Raw genomic sequence first — 15,506 nt, 5'->3', positions numbered from 1 at the left:
TTACATTTTTAAAGAGACTAGTCAATCTACTATACATTTAGGAAATGTAAGAGCTTGCACTGAATTTCATTCTATTCCCTTATAATTTGTTAATCACTCTAACACATCCAGAATGGCAAAGTTCTCTGACATTTTCATAGTGTCATCTTCCATCAACACAGGCTATATCCCTTTGACTTATTTCTGCTTTCAGGCTACAGCCAGTACTACAGTAACAGTCTCTCATTGGTATGCGCAAGTCTGGACCAAGGATGAATACAGAAACATTAGTGACAAATGTATAAGCTTGATGCTGAAATTGCAAAGCTGGTATTAATCACTTACAAAATCCACAATGCATAATCTACCACCACAACCACTCACTATGAAACCCTACTCATTCTATGTTCACAAATTGATCTCAACCTTGCTTAGAACTGGACTTGTATGAAGAATTCTATTTGGACTGTGTGTATTGCTTCTTGGGTTGATACTATAGTACAGAAATGCTCACACAACTAGCAGCTGATTGTGGACTTTGTACAGACCACAAAATTTCCACCCTCACCACTGGTCTCATATGCACTCCACTTTTTACAGCATCAGGAATGGCACTAATATGCCAAGAGACACTCAATCTGTGCACAGCTGATCTAATGTTTTAGAGGTGCAGCAGCAGTACTCGATGCTGCAATAACAGCAACACTGTCATCAACAGTACCAGCTGGAGAACCTATAGAAACAGCAGATGAGCTACTGAAGTACACAAACAAGTAGCATGAAGTCCAGTTGATAACAGCACTGCATGTTGATATGTCAACATTGACAATACCTACATTTAGATCAGATGAGGAAAATGTGGAATACCTATCTGCAGTCAGATTTTGCTGTTTTGTAATATTTCCAGTTCTAGAATCAGTAAGCATTGCTGTTGTCTCCTAGTAGTCAGATTTATGAGCTGGTCAGCAAATTACGGCTGCTCGTAGAGACCAGTAGTTTGTCATTCGATGACTTTTGCAAGTTGCTGTCCTCACATTTTGAGATGTATACAGGGGTAGTAGCTGCTAGTCTGAGATTTAACCAGTATCAGAAAGAAGTGAATCAATTTTACAGAGCCTGGGACACTGACTTACAGGGTTTTGGTTTACAATATAACTTTCTGTTCTCACAGTTAAGACTTCCTACACCGAGTCTTTAATTCAAGATATTGCTCTTGACCGGCGCATTTGCCATATCACTACAAGAAAAACCAGTCCGAATCATGGTGAGGTTCTTATGATAGCTCAGTCTTTTGAAATTTCATCAGCTGCACAATGTAAATTCAAAGTTGACTTAGGCATAGCAAATGATCAACATCAACAATGACCTTCCCAAACTTAAGATGATTAAGAATTTAGTTAGTAATTCTTCCTGAACAGTGTCTGAAACAACAGTATAGCACTGTATCTCTTCAAGTATGTGTATTAAAAACTGCACCTCCACAACACTTAATACAGATAAAAATTAAGTTAGCAGTATTGTAGTAGTTGTAAGTCACAAAGTTAGGTGAAAAATGGGAATCATATATTGAGTGGGCATGGCGATGTTGCCACTGTAACAGCCAACCAAAGACTTCACCTTGGTATGGCAAATAACTACACAGCTACAGAGGCCAATAACAGAATTTCAATTAAACTGATGATCCCACTGTTCATCAACCACATTGAGATTGAACTCAATGTGGGTACTCTGTATCCTTAATCAAAACTGAAATATATTGGTGTATCACCTCTCTGCTTTTGGTGGCAAAAAGACAATGTGTGTTAACACCCAGTCACCAGTGTAATGCTTTAAATGACTATATAACGTTTAAGCCAACTGTACGTTAAGTGTGTAAGTGTGAGCCACTCTTTAACCAGTAGCAGCTGACATTAGATGTCTTCACAGTATTTTTGGTTTTGAGATACAAAATTCAATAAATTTTATTTCTAACAGTATTCTGTTTAGTAGCTTGGAATCCTTGTTTAAGGAATACTCTGATTTATTTAAAAATGACGTGGGAGTGCCACAAAACTTTCAGGTTCACATTTCTTCAACACTAATGCTATTCCTCATTTTTTCCATACCAGGCACAAGGCATTTTCAATTCAGAAAGCAGTTAGAGCTGAACACAATCATGAACAGGATTCAACTGTGCCAACACCAGTTACATTACACCAGCAGATCTCACCCATTGTAGTGATTAAAAAGTCTAATGTGACAATATGAAATTGTGTTAGCTGTTAGTCACTTATCAATATACAATCTAACACACATGTTTATCCAATTCTGCATCCTGAAGCGCGAAGCTTATGGGGGGGGGGGGGGGGGGGGGGGTATCTGCACTTACGTGTAAGTGTAGAATCAAAGTGTTTCATTGCATTAAATATGCCATTCAGTGAATACAAAAGTTGTCATTGCATCAGCAATATTCTAAAAGTATTTGGAGCTGTTGATGCAAGGGGTCTCACAACCTGCTAATTATCTTGATGTAGGCTCAAAATCTGAAAGAGCTCCACTCATTCTTGTATAAAATCAACTATTACAACAAATTCACACTGAACTTCAAACAAAAGTATGCTTCCTGCCTGACCACATTTATACCAGAGAGATATTTATTTCTTGAGACAAGTGTCTCACTACTTGACATAGACACCAACACTTAAGACCCTTGATGGTTTTGAGCAACCTATCGCATACACTTCAAACATATTATCAATGACGTAGGTGAACTATGGGTACATTGGAAAGAGGCACTGGCATAACACAGTTTTGTATTTTTCTATTTACATGGGACCAAACTTCACCTTATTACATGCCCAAGCCATTAATGTCACATGTTAGCCCCAGGGGACCTATCCAATAAAATGGCACAGTGACTGGGTGATAGGTCACGTTCTTAAGCAGTTATCATTATGGGATTCACTACTGACCTACTGCTCAATCACCAGAGAATTCTGAAATGACACTTTGTTGTCAATCAGCTGGAAACTTTCATGAGCCATTGTGCAAATTCCCATTAACAGCACAGAACTGGCAAAATTAATGTATCAGAGTTGATATCTAAACAAAATAATATGTCACAGTTGTTTTATCACAATGATAAAACCACAGTTTTGGCCTTATAGGTTTACCATTAATCATAACAAAACCATGGCTTTGGCACCACGAATTACTATTCATTGCTCCACAAACTACAATTTAGCCAGGGAGTGCTTCCACTGGTCTCAGAACAATTTAAGTGTTGATCCTAACCCAAACTCTGATCTTACGAGGGCAGTTCAATAAGTAATGCAACATATTTTTTTTCTCAGCCAGTTTTGGTTGAAAAAACCGGAAATTTCTTGTGGAATATTTTCAAACATTCCCGCTTCGTCTCGTATAGTTTCATTGACTTCCGACAGGTGGCAGCCCTGTACGGAGCTGTTAAAATGGTGTCTGTAACGGATGTGCGTTGCAAACAACGGGCAGTGATTGAGTTTCTTTTGGCGGAAAACCAGGGCATCTCAGATATTAATAGGCGCTTGCAGAATGTCTACGGTGATCTGGCAGTGGACAAAAGCACGGTGAGTCGTTGGGCAAAGCGTGTGTCATCATCGCCGCAAGGTCAAGCAAGACTGTCTGATCTCCCGCGTGCAGGCCGGCCGTGCACAGCTGTGACTCCTGCAATGGCGGAGCGTGCGAACACACTCGTTCGAGATGATCGACGGATCACCATCAAACAACTCAGTGCTCAACTTGACATCTCTGTTGGTAGTGCTGTCACAATTGTTCACCAGTTGGGATATTCAAAGGTTTGTTCCTGCTGGGTCCCTCGTTGTCTAACCGAACACCATAAAGAGCAAAGGAGAACCATCTGTGCGGAATTGCTTGCTCGTCATGTGGCTGAGGGTGACAATTTCTTGTCAAAGATTGTTACAGGCAATGAAACATGGGTTCATCACTTCGAACCTGAAACAAAACGGCAATCAATGGAGTGGCGCCACACCCACTCCCCTACCAAGAAAAAGTTTAAAGCCATACCCTCAGCCGGCAAAGTCATGGTTACAGTCTTCTGGGATGCTGAAGGGGTTATTCTGTTCGATGTCCTTCCCCATGGTCAAACGATCAACTCTGAAGTGTATTGTGCTACTCTTCAGAAATTAAAGAAATGACTTCAGCGTGTTCGTAGGCACAAAAATCAGAATGAACTTCTCCTTCTTCATGACAACGCAAGACCTCACACAAGTCTTCGCACCCGAGAGGAGCTCACAAAACTTCAGTGGACTGTTCTTCCTCATGCACCCTACAGCCCCGATCTCGCACCGTCAGATTTCCATATGTTTGGCCCAATGAAGGACGCAATCCGTGGGACGCACTACGCGGATGATGAAGAAGTTATTGATGCAGTACGATGTTGGCTCCAACATCGACCAGTGGAATGGTACCGTGCAGGCATACAGGCCCTCATTTCAAGGTGGCATAAGGCCGTAGCATTGAATGGAGATTACGTTGAAAAATAGTGTTGTGTAGCTAAAAGATTGGGTAATAACCTGGTGTATTTCAATGCTGAATAAAACAACCCCTGTTTCAGAAAAAAAATGTGTTGCATTACTTATTGAACTGCCCTCGTACATTCCCCAACTATTATATGTGGCACACTCAGGGATGACTGAAATGGAGGCATTGATGAGGCAACCTGTATAGTTGCCAGGCACTGATCCTGATATTATCATGTAGTCTGGGTCTAAAAACCAAGTGCACAAAACCAATAAGCTCCAATACAGCCATTTTTCACTGATCTATTCTGTTATCCACACACATCACTTTCACAGGCCCGCTCATTGTGATTCTCTTTGGAATCTTCCATAAATTGTCTATGCTGTCATGATAGTTATGGTTATGATATGAACACTACCAACTATATTTTCTACAGAGGGATCACACATCATCATAGCGTCAGATATAGGATCACAATTCATATATAACAAATTCTGTTCAATTAAGGTAAACATATCTGGCCACAGCTCCTTTTTACCAGCATTCAACACTTAGGCAGATTGGCTGCCCCAAATGTTAAACACCCAGATGAATAAGATAATGGTGACAATAACCTCCCAGAAAGCTGTGGCATTCTTCTGAACTTCCTACTATTCCAAAGCAGTACAGAGGCAGCAGAATGGCTACGATATTACACTGGCAAGACTCAATATCAGGAGCTTGCATAAAATCATAATTGGACCCCTCTATCAAGCACCAGACTCACTTCCTGATGTAACTTAAGAGCAAATCTCAGTTCGCTATTATGTAAGTTCCACAATCATACTGTAATCACTGGGAGGAGACTTTAATCATCCAACAAGCAATTAAGATAATTACAGTTCTGTCAGTGGACAGTGTGACAAGACATCCTATGAACACATTAGTAAAAGCCTTCTCTGAAAAACTCTAGAGCTGATGGTTCACAACTTCACTCATGATGGAAATAAATTAGATCTAATGGCAACAAGTAGACCTGACCTCTTTGAGGCTGTTCACATCGTAACTGGTACCAGTGACCATGAGGTGATTGTGGCAGTAATGATTACTAAGGTACAAAGGGCAACTAAAACATGTAGTAAGATTTATATTTTCAGTAAACTAGTTAAAGAAGCTGTTGTGCCACATCTTGGTGAGGAACTCGAAACTTTTAGCTTAGGACAGGAGCATCCAGATGAACTATGGCTCCACTTTAAAAACATAACTAACCATACACTGGACAATATGTACAAACTACAACAGTTCATCATGGGAGGGACCCTCCATAGCATACAGTCACAATAAAGAAACTCCTAAAAAAAAGAGAGAGCACTCATAATGGTGTAAAACAAATCATAGGACTCTAGACAGATGTCGCATGAAACATGTTTGGCTGCTGAAACGGCAATGCATGAAGCACTTGATGACTAGTGTGGCAGAATATTATCAAAAGATTCCTCACAAAACCCAAGGAAATTCTGGACCTACATAATTGCTGTTAGTGCTATTAAAGGTAGCGTCCAGTCACTTACAGATGAGACAGAAAGTGAAATCGAGGGCAGCAAAGACAAAAATAGAAGTGATTCACTCCATTTTCAAATGTTCCTTTATGAAGAAAAACCCAGGAGAATTGCCTCAGTTTCACAAGTTCCAGGGTCTGATGCAATCCCTATCATACTATATATACAATTTGCAGTTGACTTACCTCTTCTTTTAATGGTAATCTGCTGTAGACCCCTGATACAAAAACCATGCTCAGTAGTTATAAGAAAGCACCGGTCACTTCCATCTACAAGAAGCATAGCAAAAACTGAGCCACAAAACTGTCATCTAATATCTCTGACTCCTATTTGCTGTAAAATCTTAGAACATATTCTATGCTCAAACATAATGACACAACTCAAACAGAATGAGCTCCTTAACCAATCAACTGGTGCTGCTGAGTATGATACTATCATCATACCTTCCTCTGTTGTCAAATTAATTGTATTTTTATACAATGGCAACTGCTCCTTTCTTGGTGTCACAGATAGAACAGATCAGGTTATTGTTTAGATGTTATATAATTGTATATTTTTTAATCTATCATTATGTTAGTTATTATTGGCTTTTTTCGTTCCACGTTTGGAATTTTGTCGCCATCATAACAGAGGAGAGATACACTACTGGCCATTAAAATTGCTACACCACAAAGATGACGTGCTACAGACGCGAAATTTAACTGACAGGAAGAAGATGCTGTGATATGCAAATGATTAGCTTTTCAGAGCATTCACACAAGGTTGGTGCCGGTGGCAACACCTACAACGTGCTGACATGAGGAAACTTTCCAACCAATTTCTCATACACAAACAGCAGTTAACCACCACTGCCTGGTGAAATGTTGTTGTAATGCCTCGTATAAGGAGGAGAAATGTGTACCATCACATTTCCGACTTTGATAAAGTTTGGATTGTAGCCTGTCACGATTGTGGTTTATCGTATCACGACATTGCTGCTTGCGTTCGTCGAGATCCAATGACTGTTAGCAGAATATGGAATCGGTGGGTTCAGGAGGGTAATATGGAACAGCGTGCGAGATCCCAATGGCCTCTTATCACTAGCAGTGAAGATGACAGGTATCTTATCTGCATGGCTGTAATGGATCTTGCAGCCACGTCTCGATCCCTGAGTCAACAGATGGGGACATTTGCAAGACAACAACCATCTGCACGAACAGTTTGAAGACGTTTGAAGCAGCATGGACTATCAGCTCGGAGACCATGGCTGCTGTTACCCTTGACGCTGTATCACAGACAGGAGTGCCTGTGATGGCGTACTCAATGATGAACCTGGATGCACGAATGGCAAAACGTCATTTTTTTGGATGAATCCAGGTTCTGTTTACAGCATCGTGATGGTCACATCTGTGTTTGGTGACATCGCGGTGAACGCACATTGGAAGCGTGTATTTGTCATCGCCATACTGGCATATCACCCAGAGTGATGGTATGGGGTGCCATTGGTTACACGTATCAGTCACCTCTTGTTCGCATTGATGGCACTTTGAACAGTGGACATTACATTTAAGATGTATTATGACCCGTGGCTCTACCCTTCATTCAATCCCTGCGAAACCCTACATATGGGCCTTTCTGGATACAGAAAATGTTTGACTGCTGCCGTGGCCAGCTCATTCTCCAGATCTCTCACGAATTGAAAACATCTGGTCAATGGTGGCCGAGCAACTGGCTCGTCACAATACGCCAGTCACTACTCTTAATGAACTGTGGTATCGTGTTGAAGCTGCAAGGGCAGCTGTACCTGTACACGCCATCCAAGCTCTGTTTGACTCAATGCCCAGGCGTATCAAGGCCGTTATTATGGCCAGAGGTGGTTGTCCTGTGTACTGATTTCTCAAGATCTACGCACCCAAATTGCGGGAAAATGTAATCACAAGTCAGTTCTAGTATAATATATTTGTCCAATGAATACTCGTTTATCATCTGCATTTCTTCTTAGTGTAGCAATTTTAATGGCCAGTAGTGTAGATAAATGGTATGAATAAACCAGAGAGGATTAACTGAAGAATTAATCCCAAAGAGACCAAAAAGAGCAACGTGAAGGTAATAAAATGTATGACATATTGCTTGTGTGACTGCGCTTAGTAGCGCCTCTTCCAAGAGTAGTCATAGCACCTTTTCCAACTTAATCCCAGTTTGACGCAGTCTTTTCAAAAAGGTACTTATTTATGTTAACACATTATTTTGATGTTGAGGAGTGTGTGCATGTTAATAATGAGTTGTAGTATATGCCAGTGACGCACTACAGATCAGGCTGTGAAGTAGTATCATCATAATTATGAAAAAGATGTTTTATTCCACAATTTTCAGTTGTTTATTTATTTTATTGAAAGTAGCAAAAATGAGTGCATCAGATATGTCCTTTGTTGGTATTTCATTAGCAAATATAAAGTGACAAGATGTCACTGACATGGACATAACAAATGATAGGGAAGTTGAAAATGGTCGCTGTGACCATCAACTATACCCTTTAAATGGTATGGAGACAGATGACAGTAATGTTGTAATCTGTGATTATGATAGATGCAACGACTTTTCAGTTTTCATGGGAAGCATTTTCTCCCATGCTGGGAATGAAAGGTGCAATAGTATGGATTCATTAAATTATACTTTCCCTGTGACACAGACACCTAATGGGAATATAACTGAATGAAACATGGTGGGCACACAAGGTACCCCAAACCATGATGCAATTAATGCAAGAGATACTTTGATGTGAAATTCAGTACTCGAGCTCAACAAATCAATGATTTAAAAAATGATTTTACAAAGAAACAAAAGCAAACGTGTAGCAAATTTGCTGAAAAACATACGTAACATTTTAACACACTTAAAAATTTAAAAAAAAGGGTGTTTTATGGTCTTAAAGTTAATTTAACACAGTGGTTCAATGACTTCAGTCAGAATTTATGTACTGACCTACCCAATGAATTAACGAGTAAACTTGTAAACAGCAGAAAGGAATTAAAAGCAATGTTGTTTACAGACTTATCTCACAATATAAATAACTTGAATCAAAGAATGTCATCTGTAGATGAGCCACAAAGACAATTGGCAGGCAAGTTAAAAGGTATAAGTCATTTACAAACAAAAATGCAACATGCACAATCACAAATATGTAAGAATTTGGACATCCCGACAGGCGCTGTAAACAAGTTGCAATCAGTATGTAACGGTTTGCCAGAAGAGGTACATGAATTATCATTGAAACTAGATAATTTAGATTTAAACAGTCAGTTTGCGCAAAAAGAGCTGAAAGAACTGACATGGATGTAACAGAATTGAAGGATAGGGCTGGAGCAGGTATGTTAGACAAAGTTATTACCCTGGTGCAAAAGCAGTTCAGGAACATAAAACTTATGTGGAAGTAGTTGAGGAAGTGATGTAGGCAAAAGAGAATGAACTATTAGCTAGGACAGATTTGGGCATTAAAGCAGCAGAGGAAAAGTTGTGGAGTAGACTAATCAATGTTGCAAAAGTAATAGAAAAAAATCCGATGCCAAGCAGTCAAGTGCCATTAGACTGGATAAATAATCCTAGTACCTATCTGCAATTTGTTACAAGCCCATCATGTGAAGTAGACAGGAGTTACAAGGTGCAGCAGGTACTGGTGACTACCGTACCTGTTACACATCCATGCTCAGAATATAATCCCATGTACCACAACAAAGCCACACTGGCTACAGACATTCCTGCATGTCTTTCCACCTGATTAGCAGATGAAGGTTTATTAAAGTATAGACAGTTCCCTATTTTTGCATCAGAAGGTAAAAGAATGAATCTGATGGTATTCATAAGAGCCTTTCATAATGTGTTGCCTAGAAACTGGAAGGACACACAAAAGATCCATTTTGTTGTAGGATACATGGAAGTCAATGTCTCGCTATGAGCCATGGGCATGGCAGAAAGATGTTACACTTATGAACAGTTCGAGAGAAAAGTTTTGGACAAATTTTGGTCTGCCATAGTAAGGAGACATTGTGCCATGGAGTTTTTAATCCGTCACCATTCAGTAGCAAAATCAGGGGCTAAGAAAATATTTTGAGAAGTATTTGAATAAAATTCAATACCGGATGAATCTAGCCTCCCATATGGAAATGTTAAGGATTTTGAAAAGTCAACTGCCTGCCCACATCTGTGAAAAATTAATTTCAGTTCCAGAATATGAAAGAGTATTTTTTATCATTACTCGATTCTATTGATCTTATTTATAAGGAAGCACCAGTGCAAACAAAATGTCAGCACACAGATTGAGCCCCCAGGATTCAGCAAACAGCAAGGCCAAAAATATAAACATGGCCACAAGACCAATCAAGCACAAAATTTTAACTGATCAGGCTGTACTGATCAGAGAGGGTACAGCTAACAGGTGGACAATGCAGTGCTGACTGGTGGCAATAACCAGTGCAGCAGTAGGCAAGGACAAAATGCAAGCAGACAATTAAACAATCCACCAAAAACTGGTTATAGCCAACATAACCACAATTACATTTTAACAGTGGGCTAGGCCATCAATATTTCAGATCAGGAGCTGCACAAGACACCAACTGAAGGAGCCAAGCCCACAATATACACTTAGTTGACGTCACCTCAGATAAGGAGGTCAATACTCCAGTTAGCCAGGAAAACTTAAACAGGTATCGATGGACCTCCATTCGATGACCAATGGAGAGGATGGAGGCATGAAGCTAATTAAAAACTGTTTCATTATATATGTTCAGAGCAGATATATCAGAGATGAATTGCACCAGAAGATACCATTTACCGTGAAGGAGATGGTGAGTGCAAGCAATTGTTAACGCCCAAATATTTGATTTAACTGTACCTATGGTAGAAGATACTAGCACCACGACTAATGTGATATCTCAGGGATCATTTGATGAGTTGCAAAAGTGAGGCTGCATACCAACACTTCCAGTTTAGAACTGCAAAATACAGACAACATTAGGAAGCAAGTCTAAGGGGGACAAACTGCAAGCATTAATCCCTGTTAAAATTGATAATTTTTCTTTACAGTGCATTTTTCTGGTGGTTGAGAAATTGATAGTAAATTGCCTTACTGGTATGGACACTTTTAGGAAACATCAGGCACAAATTGATATAGGAGAAGAGAAATGCCATTTTGCAATAAACTACCAACAATTCTCAGGAGATTTGTTTATAACAGACACAAATGAAAATAACCAAGAGCACACCTCAAACATCAACATACAATTATTTTATCCACCTGTCATGTTTTTACGTATACAGGGGTTGAAGAGCTACCAGAAGAGGACCTAGATCCTAATGTCGTACAAAATGAGGTAAGTGAATCTGTGTGTTTAACTGGAGACCAGAAAGAGAAGCTTCAGGAACTGATAGTCAGATAAGCATTCCATGGGTGAAGAAGGGGGCAATGAGAAAGGAAATTAATAGAATAGTAGATTAGGAAATTGTACAGCCTTCTTTCTCCCCATACTGTAGACCTATCCTGGCTGTTTCTAAGCCAGATGGTAGTGTCTGCCTCGTGTTTGACACCTGAGGGATAAATAAAGTTGTCATACCAGTTAGGATGCACCCTGACAAACTACAGGAACAATTGTTAAAAATCCATAATGTCAGATACCTCACAATAACAAATCTGAGAACCTCATACTGGCAGAACACATTACATGAGGATATCCAAAAATACACAGCCTCTATGTGTGGGGGCAGAAGTTATGAATTCTGCATCTTACCATTCAGCCTGAATGTAAGGGTGGTCATATTTATTTCTTCCCTGGATCGAGTCTTGGAACCTGAATTACTTAGCAGGGTCACCGTTTATGTTGACAATCTACTAATAGCCATCCCCAACTGGGTAAAAAGTTTAAGACTCTTAACAAAGTCCTACACAGGTTTCCAGAGTTCAGAGACACAGCCAATCTAATGAAATCCATTTTTGGCAAAGAGAAGGTTAAATTCCTTGGCCATATAATATTTCAAAATGCTATACACCCAGACCCACAGAAACTTGATGCAATCAGACACTTTCTGCACCTCAGAATAAGCAGCAGCTAAAGGCATATTTAGGCCTAATATAATTTCTTAGAAAATTCGTACCCGAACAACTTCTGAATAGTGATGCCTTGTTAAATCTTCTAAGAATGAACCACCCACAGACACAGACTAACCAGTGTCAGGCTGATTTTGACAGCATAAAGGATGCCCTACTGAATGCTAATATTTTACACCACCCTGATATGGCTCAAGATTTTTATTTACGTACCAATACGTCATTGTAAGGGCTAAGTGCTTGTGTGGTCCAGATCACTCATGAGGCTGGAGAACTAACCCCTACCAGTAGATTAGTTTTGCTAGTCAAACATTATCTGAGTCCGAACGGTCATATTCTGTAACAGAACTTCAGGCCCTCATGGTAATGTGTGGGTTTAAAAAGTTTGAATACTACCTTTAGGGTAGACACACTAAATTTTATTGTGACCATCCTTGTCCTTTCTTTTAACTTGCAAACTTTACATTGAGAAGAGCCAGATAGTGCTTGTATTTGCAAGAGTCTGACTTCGAGATCATATACAGGGTGAGCACAAAGTCTTGCCCTGATTATAACAATTTATTACAGAATAACCATTTGACATAATAATTTACATTTGATGCCATTACGTAGGTTAGTTTTACTTGTTTTCTTTAAGACCACTTACGTCAGTAAATCATAACGTGTGCTCTCTTGGTAGCTCGGAGAATGTCAGCAACTGGTGTGACGAAGACTCTGTCCTTGATATAGCCCCAGAAAAAAGGTCAAGGGGCATAATGTCTGGAGAGGGGAGTAATGTCCTGATCGGTGGATTGGAAGGAACTGTCCCACACCCTGGCCACCCCACTCTCCAGACATTATGCCCCTTGACTTATTTTTCTGGGGCTATATCAAGGACAGAGTCTTCATCACACCAGTTGCTGATGTCGATGAACTGAAGGCTAGGATACAAGCTGTTGTGGGTACTGTGACAGAACACATGTTACAAAACACCTGGTGGGAACTGGAATACTGCCTCGACACTCTCCGAGCTGAGCTACCAAGGGAGCACATGTTGAGGTTTACTAACGTAAGTGGTCTTAAAAAAAACTAGTAACACTAACCTATGTAACAGCATCAAATGTAACTGATTATGTCAAACAATTATTCTGTTATAAATTTTTATAATTAGGGTAAGACTTAGTGCTCACTCTGTATATTAAAGGCAACCAAAATGTAATTGCAGATGCCTTGTCAAGGCTACCTATGGGACTTGACAAATTTCTTGAATTTATGGAACATAATTCAGAAATCAGGATTTTGTTAATGTGAGATAAGACATAACAGCCATAATACATCAAGATGTGCAACAAGCAGAACTGAGATAGTGAAAGGTTAAGATTGAAACTATTACAAAATGGTGATGATAATTTCATGATTTTTTTATGATTTACAAAGGGGTCTTGGTTCACCACAACCACCCAGATCAAAGCCAGTGGTGTATTTGTTTGCCAGAAGACTATGTGGACAATCTTATGGTGTGTACTCACAATGTTTGGGGTCATTATGGCATTTCAAAGTGCACTAGCAAAATAAATACCTGCTGTTACTATACTAATTTGAGATGGAAGGTCCTTCATGCAATACAAAAGTGTATTACATGCCAAAAGACAAAACATTCAAACAAGTCCTAACTAACTGAGCTGCACCCAATACTGCCAACAAGACCTTTAGAAATAGTATCTTTGGATGCATATGGGCCCTATCCACAAGGAAAAGGAGGTGTAAAATACATTGTTGCTCTGTATAATGTTTCTTTTAAAATATGTCAAACTGGGGTCACTGACTGCAAGTAACATCATTAGAAGAGTCACAGAAAACTGTCTCTCAAGGGTAGGAATGCTAGAAATATTATTAACTGGTAATGCATACTGTTTTTTAGGTAACCAATGGAAAATTTTCATTAACACTAACAGAATTAAACACATACTATTATCCCAATTCCATCCAGATGCAAGCCTGATAGAATATTTTAGGAATTCAATAGATTTATTTGCACCTATACCTCCTAAAAAAAATGCAACATGTATTGAGTAAGTTATGCCATTCTAACAGATCATCAACAACTTTCCACATATCTCTAGTGGCTTTAGACCAGCTAAATTACTGATTGGAAGAAGACACAGAGATGACTGGGAAAATTCAGTGCCTAAAATTCCTAGAAAAGAAATGCCACTTGAGGATAAAATATGCCAGATGTTGGCCAATCTTGAGGAAAATGCAGAACAAAGAAAGAAATTGTATGATAAGAGATTAGGATGCACTGTTCAGTTCCATGTAGAACATGTTACTCATAAGAACACACCCAAAATATACAAAATATGAGAAGTTAAACCACAAATGGCAACTTCTGTATACAGGGTCATTTGTTATATGGAAAAAGGCACACATCACAACCATCTACAAGAAGGATAGTAGAAGTGATCCAAAAAATTACCATCCAATATCCTTGACATCAATTTGTTGTAGAGTCTAAGAACATATTCTGAGCTCAAACATAATGAGGTATCTTGAACAGAATGATCCCCTCAATGCCAAGAACCACAGATTTCAATAGCATTGACCATGTGAAACCCAATTCACACTTTTCTCACACAACATATTGAAAGCTTTGGATCAAACCAACCAGGTAGTTGCAGTGTTTCTTGATTTCCAAAAATCACTCTATTTTTTCTTTGTTTTTCTTGTCAGTGCTGACTGAAGACCAAGGAATTACAGAAAAATGAACTTTATTGTCATTGGTGCCTTTTATAATGTACTTTTAATGACTTTTTTGTGAAAATTATATAACATGTTAAAGAATTTTCACAAAAAAGTCATTAAAAGTGACTGTTATGTATATTTGCTATATATGTCAGTCAGATTATAAATGCAATCACACATTAATTGATATATATCAGTATTTTCAGTGTGTATATGTAAGCTTTATGTAAACATGACGTGTCCAATATCATTGTAAGAAATGATCCACAGACAAATAAAGAACAAGAACAAGAATATTGCTCAAGTGTGAGAGACCCATACCATATAGGACTAACAGGGGATATCAAACATATACAGAGAAGGGCAGCATGAATGATCACAGGTTTATTTAATCTGTGGGAGAGTATCGCAGAGATACTGAAGGAACTAAACTGGCAGATTCTTGAAGGCAGATGTAAACTATTGTAAGAAAGTCCATTAACAAAGTTCCAAGAACAGGCTTTAAATGATTAGGAATACACTACAACACCCTACATATCGCTTACATAGGGATCATGAGGATAAGATTAGAATAATGCACAGAGGCATTCAAACAATCATTCTTCCTGCACTCCATATGTGAATGGATACCCCAATAACTAGAAATGGGATGTATCCTCTGCCATGCACCTCACAATGGTTTGCAGAGTACAGAT

General features: G+C 39.1%; 1 protein-coding gene across 2 annotated transcripts in view; it reads right to left on the bottom strand.

The window, feature by feature from the left end:
- LOC126263042 (CLIP domain-containing serine protease B9-like) overlaps positions 1–15,506 on the bottom strand; it is a 186,991-nt gene that overhangs the window by 38,576 nt on the left and 132,909 nt on the right. The window lies entirely within an intron of this gene.

The sequence above is a fragment of the Schistocerca nitens genome, chromosome 1 (genome assembly GCF_023898315.1).
Source record: "Schistocerca nitens isolate TAMUIC-IGC-003100 chromosome 1, iqSchNite1.1, whole genome shotgun sequence".
Taxonomy (NCBI): Eukaryota; Metazoa; Arthropoda; class Insecta; order Orthoptera; family Acrididae; genus Schistocerca; species Schistocerca nitens.
Note: the sequence above shows the minus strand (reverse complement) of the source record. Positions and strands in the feature narration are given on the sequence as shown.